The following is a 14,649-nucleotide window of genomic DNA, read 5'->3' on the forward strand; positions in this document are numbered from 1 at the left end:
AACCCCTAAAATACAAAACAGCCAATGAAGTGTTGGACCCCCATGCTGACAGGACTGCATAGCTGTGCATTTAAGTATAATGGCAAAAAAAGAGAGGATACACTGTGATACACTCGCGCAATGAATCGCGAGTGTATCACAGGGGATGCTAGTTCGAAGCCGCATAGCTGCGCAGTTGCGATGGGGTGGGGGGTGAAAGTGGTGCCATGTAGATGGGGTCTAAGGCCGCTAGAACAGACCAGGCCCCTTTAACAGAAAAGGCCTTAGTCAGTGTGGAGGCAGGGCTAACCGTCCTAAACAAAGCCAAATCCCTGCTTAAGGCTCATTTACAATCTGCTGCTTATTTGAGCACCATACAGACAAGCCTGTCTGATTTCCAACCCCAACACAACTCAGAGCTTTCTATGATGCTGTTCGAGTCCCATTCTTGAAACCTGACCTTGCTGAAAAACCCATTCCACAGAAGAACCCGGCAACCCAGGAATCACCAGCACCTAAACGGCTCTTAAGCACTTGCCACAGCAGATGCAGAAGAGAACATCCATCCTTCTTCCTATTCCACATCTCCTCAACTTTTTGTTCCATCAGACTTCTTGTTCCTCCATCCACCATCTCCTCTGTCCCCTTCTTCCAAGCCCACTGATGACTCTTTCTTTGGTCCTCTGAATGAGCTCCTCTACCTGCTGGACTCTCTTCCCACTAAAGGTGTCTCCACACAGCAAATCAGTAAAGTATGGATGATGTACCTGTATCATTAAATACTCACTTATATGTGTCTGGAAAATGCAACTGGAGCAGGTTTTGAGACATTTTTAATGTACATATATGCAGCATTTATAAGTCACTTTTCATTTTGCATTCCCAAAGTGGTGCATAATTACATAAACACAAGTATCAATATTACAATAACCTAGTTAAATAGCAAAAATCACTATTAGTATTCATCAAATCTAAATAGCAAGAGCAGGAATAAACAGTGAAAAGACACTCCTAAAACAAGAAGAAACAATACTTCTTCTTTGTGGTCTCTGTGCATCACACATACGGGCTCTATTCCTGCACTGAGTCTCATTAGGAAGCTTCCATAGCAGAGGAATGTTTTGGCAGGAACCTTTCCCTCACCATCCACTGGATTCCCACCCATTCCCTCAGTTCTCTTTTGACCGCCATAGTGGATAGTCCTTTTGGAGCTTCCTCTCTGTTAGAAAGAGAATTGCTGAGGTTCCTTCTTTCTGTGTTATATTTCTTGTTGTTTGTCCTTGTTTTTCTTTGTCGTCTCCCTCGTCATCCACCAAAAAAAGTATCTTTTCCCCTTTGTTGTCTTTGTCATTCGTCCATCTTTCTACCACAGCTGCAGTGCCATCTTATGGCCACAAAGGCACCTTTTCGAAAGTGTGTCAAGTGTGGGAGTAAATTGCCCCCCACCGACCCTCACTCTCTCTGCCTTTTTTGCCTGGTGAAGGACACCTCCCTGATTCTTGTTCTCTGTGCCAATCATTTACTAAACAGGCACAAAAGAACAGAGCGGACAGACTAAAGGCAGAGCTGTGGAGGACAGCGTTGTTGGTTACAGTCCCAAAAAATACTGCAGGGTCCTCTGTGAGTGGCAAACTTGAGGCAACTATGTCTTTGTCCAAGCTGAAGTCTCCTCATCCAGCTACCTCAGTTGAACAGACTGATCCTCCATCTCCAGGGCGCTCTTTAGTACTCTCGGTCATGAGAAAAATCATGAGAAAGGCAAAGATTCCAAAGTCGGGATCGAATTGCCTGAAAAAGCATAAGAAAGAGAAGGTTGCTGACACCTCTTCGAAACTGACGATCCCAGCACCTCCTCCATTGCTGGACTCCCAAATTCGTGTGCTATCACTGACACCTGCTGTTCCAGTCACCGAACCGGTGTCAATCGTGTCCGAGGGTGAAATGCTGGAATTTTCCCCTCTGCTACCAGTCTCTCGGGATCAAGAGCTTTCTGCAGCAGGAGACCGCCATTCGCCAATGAGGCAGGAAGCCCCACGTCGCCGTCTCCCCTCCCCTCCCTGGGATCAAGAGCATCGGTCCCATTCGGGATCGTATCGTTCTTTTTATCAGGATCATCATTTCGACCCTCATTACAGAGAAAGATTGAGGTCTCCCCAAGGCAACTGGGACAGATGCTCGGAATGATCTTACTCTCCACAAGGGTCTTACCATTTTGGTGAATGGTGCACTGCTCGAGATCAAGAGTATTTTTCAGAGTGCTCCAGATATGCTGCCCTGCGCTCCCCTCATTATCAGCCTCTTCCGCTGAGGACTGTGTCTCAGCCCCCTGAGAGGGATGAGTTCCTGGTGCCTCCATCCATGCCACCTCATTCCTCTTCACTGCTGAGGAGCCAAGTGGAGTCATCTAAATCTGTGCACTCGGTCCTGACTTCAGTTCCACAACCGATTCCATCAACAGACCGTGCACCACGAACAACTTTGCACCATGACTCCGCTGATGACTACCAGTCAGATTCCTCATTCTACTCTGTCCCACCATCCATCCGATCTCTGGATGATGTAGTGGGCTCCCATGATGGGGCATCCCCCTCTGAGGATATGTTTCATTTCGCTGAGCAGGTCAGCAGAATGGCGCATTCCTGGATATGGAGCATATACAGGATCCCGTTTTCGAAGCTGTCCACACCGAGTCGTCGAAATTGGTAGTGGTGCCTTTCCTTCCGACCCTTTTACAGACCATCCACCAGTCTTGGAATGCCCCCTCCTCTATGGCCCCAATGTCCAAGCACCTTGAATCCCTTTATAGGGTGCGGGAGAAGGACGTGGCATTCCTGTATTTACATCCACTCCCCAAGTCCATTATTGTGGAATTGGTGCAAGATTGATCACAGAAATCTCATGCATCACCTGTTGATAAAGAAGGGAGAAGATTAGACCTCCTGGGTCAGAGGATGTACTCGATGGCTGCTTTGGGACTCCGAGTGGCCAATTATAAGGCTATGATGGCCAGATATCAGTTATTTTTGTGGGAGAAGATGGATTTCCTCTGTGCCTACCTCCCAGAGGATCGAAAGGAACTTGCCAGGGTCTTCCATGCCAAAGCTGTCAAACTGCTGAGACAGCAGATTAATACCTATTAATAATACTATTAATAGTGCAATTCGCACTAGGCATGGTGCGAATTGCAGTGCCAAATCGATGGTTGGTTCCATTGCCCTCAGGAGACATGCCTGGCTGAGGTCTGTGGGGTTGACTCCTGAAGCTAGGTCTCGAATAGAAGACCTGCCTTTCGATGGAGAAGGGCTCTTCACGTCAAAGACGGATGAGCAAATGGACTCTGTCCAGAAAGCAAAGACAACCACTTGTAAGATGGTCCTGGGCCCTCAACCAGTGCAGCAAAAATACAAGGGTCGCAGGTGGTTTCAGCCCCAACCATACGCAACCAAGCAGGAGTTTGACTGGTACCAGCGCTACCAATCTACTCAAGAGAAGAAACAGCCTGCTTCATCTGCAAAGTTTCATCAGGATCTCAGCAGGATTGACTCATCTTCAAAGCGTCAACTTTGATTCCCCAACGTTCAATGCTCCCACTCTTCCCAAGCCCCCCTTTTTTGGATCCGTTCTGGCATGCTTCCTACCAACCTGGAAAACGATAACATCAGACACTTGGGTGTTGGACATAATTGAGCAGCATTATGTGATAGGAGTTTCACACTCTTCCCCCCTCCCGGGGGGGCTGTTTGCGTCACACCGCCACCGCAGGCCCTCCTTCTGGAGATGTCCGCCTTGCTCCAAAAGGGAGCTATTCAGAGAGTCCTTCTATTCCAACTGGACAATGGTTTCTTCCCCGGGTACTTCACCATACTGAAGCGGGATGGAGGCCTTCACCCCATATGGATTTAAGGAATTTGAACAAGTTTATCAAACCCAGGAAGTTCAGAATGATCACTTTGGCTACGATCCTCCCTCTTCTTCAAAAGAATGTCTGGTTTGCCGCTGTGGACCTGAAGGATGCCTACTTCCACATAGCAATTGCAGATGCCCACTGTCAATATCTGCGCTTCGTCATTGGTACTGACGTTTTCCAGTTTCGGATCCTGCCATTTGGCCTGGCAACCACCCTGAGAGTTTTTCCCAAGTGCATGGCAGTTGTGTGCATGTACCTGAGGCTGCAAGGCATCGAACTTTATCCATATCTCGACGATTGGCTCCTGGCCTCGGATTCGAGGAGGGATCTTTGTTGTGCCATTGGTATTCTTCTGAACCTTCTGGGTGCATTGGGCCTCTATGTCAACAGAAAAGTCAACTTTGGAACTGACTCAACACCTCCACTTTATAGGAGCACTATTGGATTCGACAGTTGTGCGGGCTTACCGCCCTTGGAACTGGCAAAAGCAATTAATTGCTCTCACGGAGACTGTCTTTGCCCATTGCTCGGTCACCACCTGCACCATCCAAGTTCTATTGGGCCACATGACCACTACGGTCTCAGTTGTCAGGTGGGCAAGACTTCGGATGTAACCACTACAAAATTGACTGCTCCAAAATTTCAACTCCAGCTTGGATGCGCGGCGCTGTCGCCTTTCGATCCCAAACAGGGTGCAAACATCCCTCCTTTGGTGGATGCAGCCATACAACTTGTATCGGGGCATGCCTTTCATCCAGCAGCCCCTTACACGAATCCTGACAACGGATGCCTCACTTTCCAGATGGGGAGCCCGTTGTGGTCTGTTGCAGACTCAGGGCTTATGGTCTCCGGAAAAAAAAGGAATACCACATAAATCTTTTGGAGTTCCTTGCGACGTGGAAAGCAACGTGTGCTTTCAAGCCTTACCTTCAAGGCAGACACGTGCAAATCCTGACAGACAATATGTCAGTCTTCTGGCACATCCAGATGCAGGGCAAGACACAGTCTTCACAACTTGTCAACCTCACATTGGCCATCTTTCAATGATTGAACCTCACATTGGCCATCTTTCACTCATTCTCTTGAGTGCCCCTCATATTGCCGGAAAGGACAATGTTTTAGCAGACACACTAAGACGAAGGTACGATTCTCCTCACGAGTGGCAGATGTTGGCTTGTATTCTGGATCTCCTCTTCCAGCATTGGGGCAATCCCACAACAGACTTGTTCATCACTCCGGTGAATGCCATATGCACCCACTTCTGTATGAGAGCGGGGATCAGTCGATCCTCTCTGGGCGATGCATTCCAGATTCAGTGGTGGGGAGAACTTTTCTACCTGTTTCCACCATTTCTGCTCCTCTCCAAGGTGCTGCAGGAGATAGCACACGATGGGATGGACTGCATTCTCATTGCTTCTTGGTGGCCGAGACAACCATGGTTCCCAATTTTACTTTGTCTATCGAGAAAACGATTCTTCCACCTTCCGCAGAATCCGGACCTGATATCTCGGGACCAAGGCAGGATCCATCACCCAGATTTCAACACATTGCAGCTCACAGCTTGGAGGATCCAGCAGTGATCACTCCTCCTCAGGTTCAGCCTGCATTTCAGGCAATCCTTGATGCAGTGAGGAAGCTGGCTACCCATCGTTGCTATGCTGCAAAGTGGTTGTCCTTTCAGTCCTTCACCAATCTTCATGCTTTCAACCCTCTTCACACTTCTTGGAGAATGTTCTCTTTTTTCTACATAGTTTGTTTCAAAAGGGGTTGAAACTCTCATCTTTATGAGTTTATCTAGCAGCTCTTTCTTGTTACAGAGGGCCAGTTCAAGGTTTTTTCCTCTTCACTCACCCTACTACTCACCAGTTCCTGCGGGGTCTAAAGAACTTGGCCCCTCCAGTTCGAACTTTGGTTCCTCAATGGAGTCTTTCAGTGGTCTTACACGCTCCCCTCTTGAAGCCCTTCAAACCCTTGGCCACAACAGACCTTCGCCTACTCTCATGGAACATTGCCTTTTTGGTCGCCATTACATCCTCTAGACATGTCAGTGAACTCTGTTTCTTGCAGGTGGACCACTCATACATGACTTTTCATAAGGACAAGGTTGATCTTAGGCCAGATATTGACTTTCTACCAAAAGTAGTCTCTGACTTCCACGTCAACCAGACCATATCACTACCATCCTTCTTCCCAGACCCTTCTTCTGATCTGGAAAGGAAAATGCATGCTCTCGATGTCAGGAGGGCGTTGGCATTCTACAAATCCAGGACAGCATCATTCTGTATCTTTTCGTTTGCTGTGACAGTCCCAACAGGGGCTCTCCTATCTCCTCCCAAAGACTGTCTTCCTGGATTGTGCAGAACATTGGCTTGGCCTATGTTTTGTCAGGATTGGAACGCCCTCATCACCTCGCAGCGCATTCCACTACAGCAGTGGCCACATCTACAGCTTATACCAGAGACTTACCGCTGTCAGACTTGTGCAAGGCAGTGACATGGTTGAAACCATCGACATTTGTGAAGCACTACAATCTTGACATTCAAGCATGTTCGGACTGTGCTTTTGGGCGAGCCATGCTATCATCAGTTTTGGCTTAAGACACCTACCTGCCTCCAGTAAGTGAGCTTGTTAATCCCCTGTATGTGTGATGCACAGAGACCATGAAGAAGAAATGCAGGTTGTTTACCTGTAACTGTAGTTCTTTGAGTGATCATCTGTGCATTCACACAACCCTCCCACAGTCCCTGCTTCGGTGTCAATGTTGCATTCGATGTTGGTACTGAGGTGTGATTGTTTCCCTCAGGTCCGAGGCCACATTAGGTGGTCTCAAGGAACTGAGGGAACGGGCAGAAACCTGCTGGGACATGCGCAATGGACGGTGGGGAAGGGTTCCCACCAAAACGTTCCTCAGCTATGGACGCTTCCGGAATGAGACTCAGTGCAGGTGCAGAACCCATATGTGTGAATGCACAGATGACCACTCGAAGAACTACAGTTACAGGTAAACAACCTGCATTTGTTTATGGAACAAGGCAGGCATAAATGAACAGCTCACAGAACGGCTCAAGTATTTCTTTTAATTGTTATTGTTATTTTGTTGTTGTTTATTCGGTCAGTCGCTTCCGACTCTTCGTAGCTTCATGGATCAGCCCACGCCAGAGCTTCCTGTCGGCCGTCGCCACCCCCAGCTCCCCCAAGGTCGAGTCCGTCACCTTCAGAATATCATCCATCCATCTTGCCCTTGGTCGGCCCCTCTTCCTTTTGCCTTCCACTTTCCCTAGCATCAGCATTTTCTCCAGGCTATCCTGTCTTCTCATTATGTGGCCAAAGTACTTCAGTTTTGCCTTTAAGATCCTCCCCTCAAGTGAGCAGTCTGGCTTTATTTCCTGGAGGATGGACTGGTTTGATCTTCTTGCAGTCCAAGGCACTCTCAGAATGTTCCTCCAGCACCACAGTTCAAAAGCATCTATCTTCCTTCGCTCAGCCTTCCTTATGGTCCAGCTCTTGCAGCCATAGCTTACTACGGAGAATACCATTGCTTTCACTATGCGGACCTTTGTTGTCAGTGTGATGTCTCTGCTCTTCACTATTTTATCAAGATTTGTCATTGCTGTCCTCCCAAGAAGTAAATGTCTTCTGATTTCCTGGCTGCAGTCAGCGTCTGCAGTAATCTTTGCGCCTAGAAAGACAAAGTCTGTCACTGCCTCCACGTTTTCTCCCTCTATCTGCCAGTTATCAATCAAGCTGGTTGCCATAATCTTGGTTTCTTTGAGGTTTAACTGCAACCCAGCTTTTGCACTTTCTTCTTTCACCTTCGTCATGAGGTTCCTCAGCTCCTCCTCGCTTTCAGCCATCAAAGTGGTATCATCTGCATATCTGAGATTGTTAAAGTTTCTTCCAGTGATTTTAACTCCAGCCTTGGCTTCATCAAGCCCAGCACGTCGCATGATGTGTTCTGCGTACAGGTTGAATAGGTAGGGTGAGAGTATACAACCCTGCCGTACTCCTTTCCCAATCTTAAACCAGTCTTAAACCTAACAATCTTAAACCGACGAGAGAGATTTGGATTCTGGGACCACGGGCTATACTTCCTGGAAGATGGGCTGTTGGCTAGGGATGGGTTGCACCTCACAAAGGATGGGAAGACTGTGTTTGGCCACAGCATGAAGAACTTCATCAGGAGGGCTTTAAACTGAATCCTACGGGGAAGGGAGATGTAATGTTGGGGGTAACAATGGACATAGGTGCATGCACTGCAATGGAGAGAACAGCTCTGATAGCGCCCAATAATAGTCTTCAGACACATGAAGGAAGAAAGCCAGACTATGAAGCACATGGTCTTCGATGTCTATATACTAATGCCCAGAGTATGGGAAACAAACAGAACGAACTTGAACTCTTAATACAAGAGGGAAATTATGACCTGATAGGTATAACTGAGACTTGGTGGGATGACCCTCATGACTGGAATACAGCAATTGAAGGATATAACTTGTTCAAAAAGAACAGGAGGAACAGAAAGGGAGGTGGGGTTGCACTGTATGTGAAAAATACATATCTCTGCACAGAAATACAGGAGGAGGAGCTTGGTAGCCCCATCGAGAGCATCTGGGTCGAAATAAATGGAGCAAAGAATAAAAGGAACCTGGTGGTCGGAGTCTACTACCGGCCACCCAATCAAGGAGAAGACAAGGATGAAACTTTTGAAAAGCAAATAGCCAATGTTTTAAGGAAGAACGATGTAGTAGTAATGGGGGACTTCAATTTCCCTGACATTTGTTGGGAGACAAATTCTGCAAAACATGGCCCCTCCAGGAAATTCCTGACTTATGTGGCGGATAACTTCCTCCTACAGAAAGTAGAGGAAGGAACTAGAGGATCGGCTATCCTTGACTTGATCCTAACCAACAGAGATGACTTAGTGGATAAAGTAGCAGTTACAGGAACTCTGGGGGAAAGCAACCATGTTGTACTTGAGTTCTTGGTTCTTGTTGTTGTTGTTCAGTCGTTCAGTCGTGTCCGACTCTTCGTGACCCCATGGACCATAGCACGCCAGGCCTTCCTGTCCTGCGCTCTCTCCCGGAGCATGCTCAAGTTCATATTCATTGCATCAGTGATGCTATCTAGCCATCTCATCCTCTGCCGTCCCCTTCTCCTTTTGCCTTCAGTCTTTCCCAGCATCAGGGTCTTTTCCAGGGAGTTTTCTCTTCGCATTAGGTGGCCAAAATATTGGAGCTTCAGCTTCAGTATCTGTCCTTCCATTGAGCACTCAGGGTTGATTTCCTTTAAGATGGACTGATTTGACCTCCTCGCAGTCCAGGGGACTCGTAAGAGTCTTCTCCAGCGCCACAGTTCGAAAGCATCAATTCTTCGGCGCTCAGCCTTCCTTATAGTCCAGCTCTCACAGCCATACATTACTACTGGGAAAACCATAGCTTTGATTAGACGGACCTTTGTCGGCAGGGTGATGTCTCTGCTTCTTACTATGCTGTCTAGGTTTGCCATAGCTTTCCTCCCAAGGAGCAAGTGTCTTTTAATTTCATAGTTACAGTCACCGTCTGCGGTGATCTTGGAGCCCAAGAAAGTAAAATCTGTCACTGCTTCCATTTCTTCCCCTTCTATATGCCAGGAAGTGATAGGGCCAGATGCCATGATCTTCGTTTTTTTAATGTTGAGTTTCAAACCAGCTTTTGCACTCTCCTCTTTCACCCTCAACAAGAGGCTCTTGAGATCCTCTTCGCTTTCTGCCATTAGGGTGGTATCGTCTGCATATCGGAGGTTGTTGATAATTCTCCCAGCAATCTTAATTCTGACCTCTGATTCATCCAACCCGGCATTTCTCATGATGTACTCTGCATATAAGTTAAATAAGCAGGGTGACAATATGCAGCCTTGTCGTACTCCTTTCCCAATTTTGAACCACTCGGTTGTTCCAGCTCTGGTTCTTACTGTTGCTTCTTGACCCTCGTACAGGTTTCTCAGGAGACAGGTAAGGTGGTCTGGTACTCCCATCACTTTAAGAATTTGCCACAGTTTGTTGTGATCCACACAATCAAAGGCTTTAGCATAGTCAATGAAGCAGAAATAGACGTTTTTCTGGAATTCTCTTGCTTTCTCCATGATGCAGCGAATGTTGGCGATTTGATCTCTAGTTCCTCTGCCTCTTCGAAACCCAGCTTGTACTTCCGGTAGTTCTCGGTTCGCATACTGCTGAAGCCTAGCTTGTAGGATTTTGAGCATCACCTTGCTGGCATGTGAAATGAGCGCAATTGTGCGGTAGTTTGAACACTCTTTGGTGTTGCCCTTCTTTGGAGTTGGAATGTAAACTGACCTTTTCCAGTCTTGTGGCCACTGTTGAGTGTTCCAGATTTGTTGGCATATTGAATGCAGCACTTTAACAGCATCATATTTTAGGATTTTAAATAGCTCAGCTGGAAGACTGTCATCTCCGCTAGCTTTGTTGTTACTAATGCTTCCTAAGGCCCACTTGACTTCACTCTCTAGGATGTCCAGCTCAAGTTCAGTGACCGCACTATCATGGCTCTCAGGCACATTCAGATCTTTCCTTTATAGTTCTTCTGTGTATTCTTGCCACCTCTTCTTAACCTCATCTGCTTCTGTTAGGTCCCTGCCTTCTTTGTCCTTGATCATGCCCGTCTTTGCACAAAACGTTCCCTTGAGATCTCCAATTTTCTTGAAGAGATCTCTAGTCTTTCCCATTCTGTTGTTTTCCTCGATTTCTTTGCATTGTTCATTTAAGAAGGCCTTCTTGTCTCTCCTTGCTATTCTCTGGAACTCTGCATTCAGTTGGGTATATCTTCCCCTTTCTCCCTTGCTTTTCGCTGTCCTTCTTTCGTGAGCTACTTGTAAAGCCTCATCAGACAGCCACTTTGCTTTCTTGCATTTCTTTTTCTTTGGGATGGATTGAGTTGCTGCCTCCTGAACAATGTTACGGACCTCCGTCCATAGTTCCTCAGGCACTCTGTCTATCAGGTCTAATCCCTGAAATCTATTCCTCACCTCCACTGTATATTCATCAGGGATATGATTTAGGTCATACCTGAACGGTTTAGTGGTTTTCCCTACGTTCTTCAATTTCAGCCGAAATTTTGCAAGAAGCAGCTCATGATCTGAGCCACAGTCAGCTCCAGGTCTTGTTTTTACTGACTGTAAGGAGCTTCTCCATCTTTGGCTGCAAAGGACATAATCAATCTGATTTCGATATTGACCATCTGGTGATGTCCATGTGTAGAGTCGCCTCTTGTGCTGTTGGAAAAGAGTGTTTGCTATGATCAGCATGTTCTCTTGGCAAAACTCTATTAGCTTTTGTCCTGCTTCGTTTTGTACACCAAGGCCATGCCTGCCTGTTATCCCGGTGATTTCTTGACTTCCTACTTTAGCATTCCAATCCCCTATGATGAAGAGGACATCTTTTTTTGTGTTAGTTCTAGAAGGTGTTGTAGGTCTTCATAGAACCGATCAACCTCAGCTTCTTCGGCCTCAGTGGTTGGGGCATAGACTTGAATTACTGTGATGTTGAATGGTTCTAAGGGAAGCAAAAGCCGAGTGTTGTCAAACGCGTACCCTGGATTTTAGGAAAGCTGATTTTCATAAACTCAGAACAATGATCAGTAAGGTCCCATGGCAAGCGATGCTAGCGAGAAAAGGAGTCCAAGATGGGTGGGAGCTTTTAAAAAAGAAAATTCTCAAGGCACAATCACAAGCAATTCCAACAAGAAGAAAAGGTGGAAGACAACAGAAGAAGCCAATGTGGCTTCACAAAAAGCTTAGGGATGACCTGAAAACAAAAAAGGACACATATAGGAAGTGGAAATAAGGCCAAGTAACAAAGGAAGAGTACAGGCAGATAGCACAGAATTGCAGGGATGGCGTCAGGAAGGCTAAAGCTGAGAATGAGCTGAGGTTAGCAAGGGATGTTAAAAACAACAAAAAGGCTTTCTTCAGCTACGTGCATAGTAAAAGGCAGAGGAAAGAAATGGTGGTTCAGCTATTAAATAAGGATGGCAAAATGATAACAGATTACAAAGAAAAGGCAGAGGTGCTCAATTCCTACTTTGGCTCAGTCCTCTCCCAAAAGAGGGTCTATGACCCCCCTGGCAAAGGCGAAGTACAGGCTGAAGGGACAGGATTGCAGCTTGAGATCGACAGGCATATGGTCAAGGAACACCTCATTACTTTGAATGAGTTAAAATCTCCAGGGCCAGATGAACTGCATCCTAGAGTCATAAAGGAACTGGCAGAAGAACTCTCAGAACCGCTGTCTATTCTCTTTGAGAAATCATGGAGGACGGGGGAAGTGCCAGATGACTGGAGGAGGGCTAACGTTGTCCCTATCTTCAAAAAGGGTAAAAAGGAGGAACCTGGGAACTACAGACCAGTCAATCTGACATCAATCCCTGGGAAAATTCTGGAGCAGATCATAAAGCAATCCATCTGGAAGCACCTTGACAACAATGCCGTGATTACTCGAAGCCAACACGGATTTGTCAAAAACAAGTCCTGCCAGACAAATCTGATCTCATTTTTTGATCAAGTAACCTCCCTTGTAGACCGTGGGAATGCTGTAGACATCATATACCTCGACTTCAGCAAAGCTTTCGACAAAGTGCCCCATGATATACTGATGAGCAAACTAGCTCAAAGTGGGCTAGATGAAACAACGATCCGGTGGATCCACAGTTGGCTACAGAATCGGACTCAAAGAGTGCTTATCAATGGGATCTTCTCAAACTGGGGAGAGGTAACGAGTGGGGTATCGCAGGGCTCAGTCCTGGGCCCAGTGCTCTTCAACATTTTTATTAATGACTTGGAGGAGGAGGTGCAGGGAATGCTGATCAAATTTGCAGATGACACAAAATTGGGAGGGATAGCTAATACTTTGGAAGACAGAAACAAAATTCAAAGTGATCTGGATAGACTGGAGCGCTGGGCAGAAAACAACAGAATGACATTTAATAGGGACAAATGCCAAGTTCTGCACCTAGGAAAAAGAAACCAAATGCACAGTTACAAGATGGGGGATACGTGGCTCAACCACACTACAAACGAGAAGGATCTTGGAATTGTTGTCGATCACAAGCTGCATATGAGCCAACAATGTGATGTGGCTGCAAAAAAGGCCAATGCTCTTTTGGGCTGCATTCATAGAAGCATAGCTTCCAAATCCCGGGAAGTACTAGTTCCCCTCTACTCAGCACTGGTTAGGCCTCATCTGGAGTACTGTGTCCAGTTCTGGGCACCACACTTTAAGAAGGATGCAGACAAACTGGAGAGGGTTCAGAGGAGGGCAACGAAGATGATCAGGGGACTGGAAACAAAGCCCTATGAAGAGAGACTGAAAGAACTGGGCATGTTTAGCCTTGAGAAGAGAAGACTGAGGGGAGATATGATAGCACTCTTCAAGTACTTGAAAGGTTGTCACAGAGAAGAAGGCCAGGATCTCTTCTTGATCATCCCAGAGTGCAGGATACGGAATAATGGGCTCAAGTTACAGGAAGCCAGATTCCGGCTGAACATCAGGAAAAACTTCCTGACTGTAAGAGCAATACGACAATGGAACATATTACCTGGGGAGGTGGTGGGCTCTCCCACACTGGAGGCCTTCAAGACGAGGCTGGACAGCCATTTGTCAGGGATGCTCTGACTTGGATTCCTGCATTGAGCAGGGGGTTGGACTCGATGGCCTTGTAGGCCCCTTCCAACCCTACTATTCTATGATTCTATGAGTCTGTTGTTCCCTGGTCTGTTCTTACCGTTGCTACTTGGTCATTATACAGATTCCTCAGGAGGCAGACAAGATGACTTGGTATCCCCATCCCACCAAGAACTTGCCACAATTTGTGATGATCCACACAGTCAAAGGCTTTAGAATAGTCAATAAAACAGAAATAGATGTTTTTCTGAAACTCCCTGGCTTTCTCCATTATCCAGCGGATATTGGCAATTTGGTCTCGAGTTCCTCTGCCTTTTCTAAACCCAGCTTGTACATCTGGCAATTCTTGTTCCATGAATTGCTGGAGTCTACCTTGCAAGATCTTGAGCATTACCTTACTGGCATGTGAAATAAGTGCCACTGTTCGATAGTTTGAACATTCTTTGGTGCTTCCCTTTTTTGGTATGGGGATATAAGTTGATTTTTTCCAATCTGTTGGCCATTCTTGTGCTTTCCAAATTTGCTGGCATATGGCATGCATCACCTTGACAGCATCATCTTGCAAGATTTTAAACAGTTCAGCTGGGATACCGTCATCTCCTGCTGCCTTGTTATTAGCAATGCTTCTTAAGGCCCATTCAACCTCACTCTTCAGGATGTCTGGCTCTAGCTCACTGACCACACCGTCAAATCTATCCCCGATATTATTATCCTTCCTATACAGATCTTCCATATATTCTTGCCACCTTTTCTTGATCTCTTCTGCTTCTGTTAGGTCCTTGCCATCTTTGTTTTTGATCATACCCATTTTTGCCTGGAATTTACCGCCGATGTTTCTAATTTTCTGGAAGAGGTCTCTTGTCCTTCCTATTCTATTATCTTCTTCCGCTTCCACGCATTGCTCGTTTAAAAATAATTCCTTATCTCTTCTGGCTAATTAATTGGGCATCTCTCCCCCTATCACTGTTGCCTTTTGCTTCCCTTCTTTCTTGGGCTGCTTCCAGTGTCTCAGCAGACAGCCATCTTGCCTTCTTGGTTTTCTTTTTCTTTGGGATGTTTTTTGTTGCCGCCTCCTGAACAATGTTGCAAA

Source organism: Heloderma suspectum, chromosome 4 (assembly GCF_057233095.1).
Source record: "Heloderma suspectum isolate Gila_16-S chromosome 4, 16-S_ref, whole genome shotgun sequence".
Taxonomy (NCBI): domain Eukaryota; kingdom Metazoa; phylum Chordata; class Lepidosauria; order Squamata; family Helodermatidae; genus Heloderma; species Heloderma suspectum.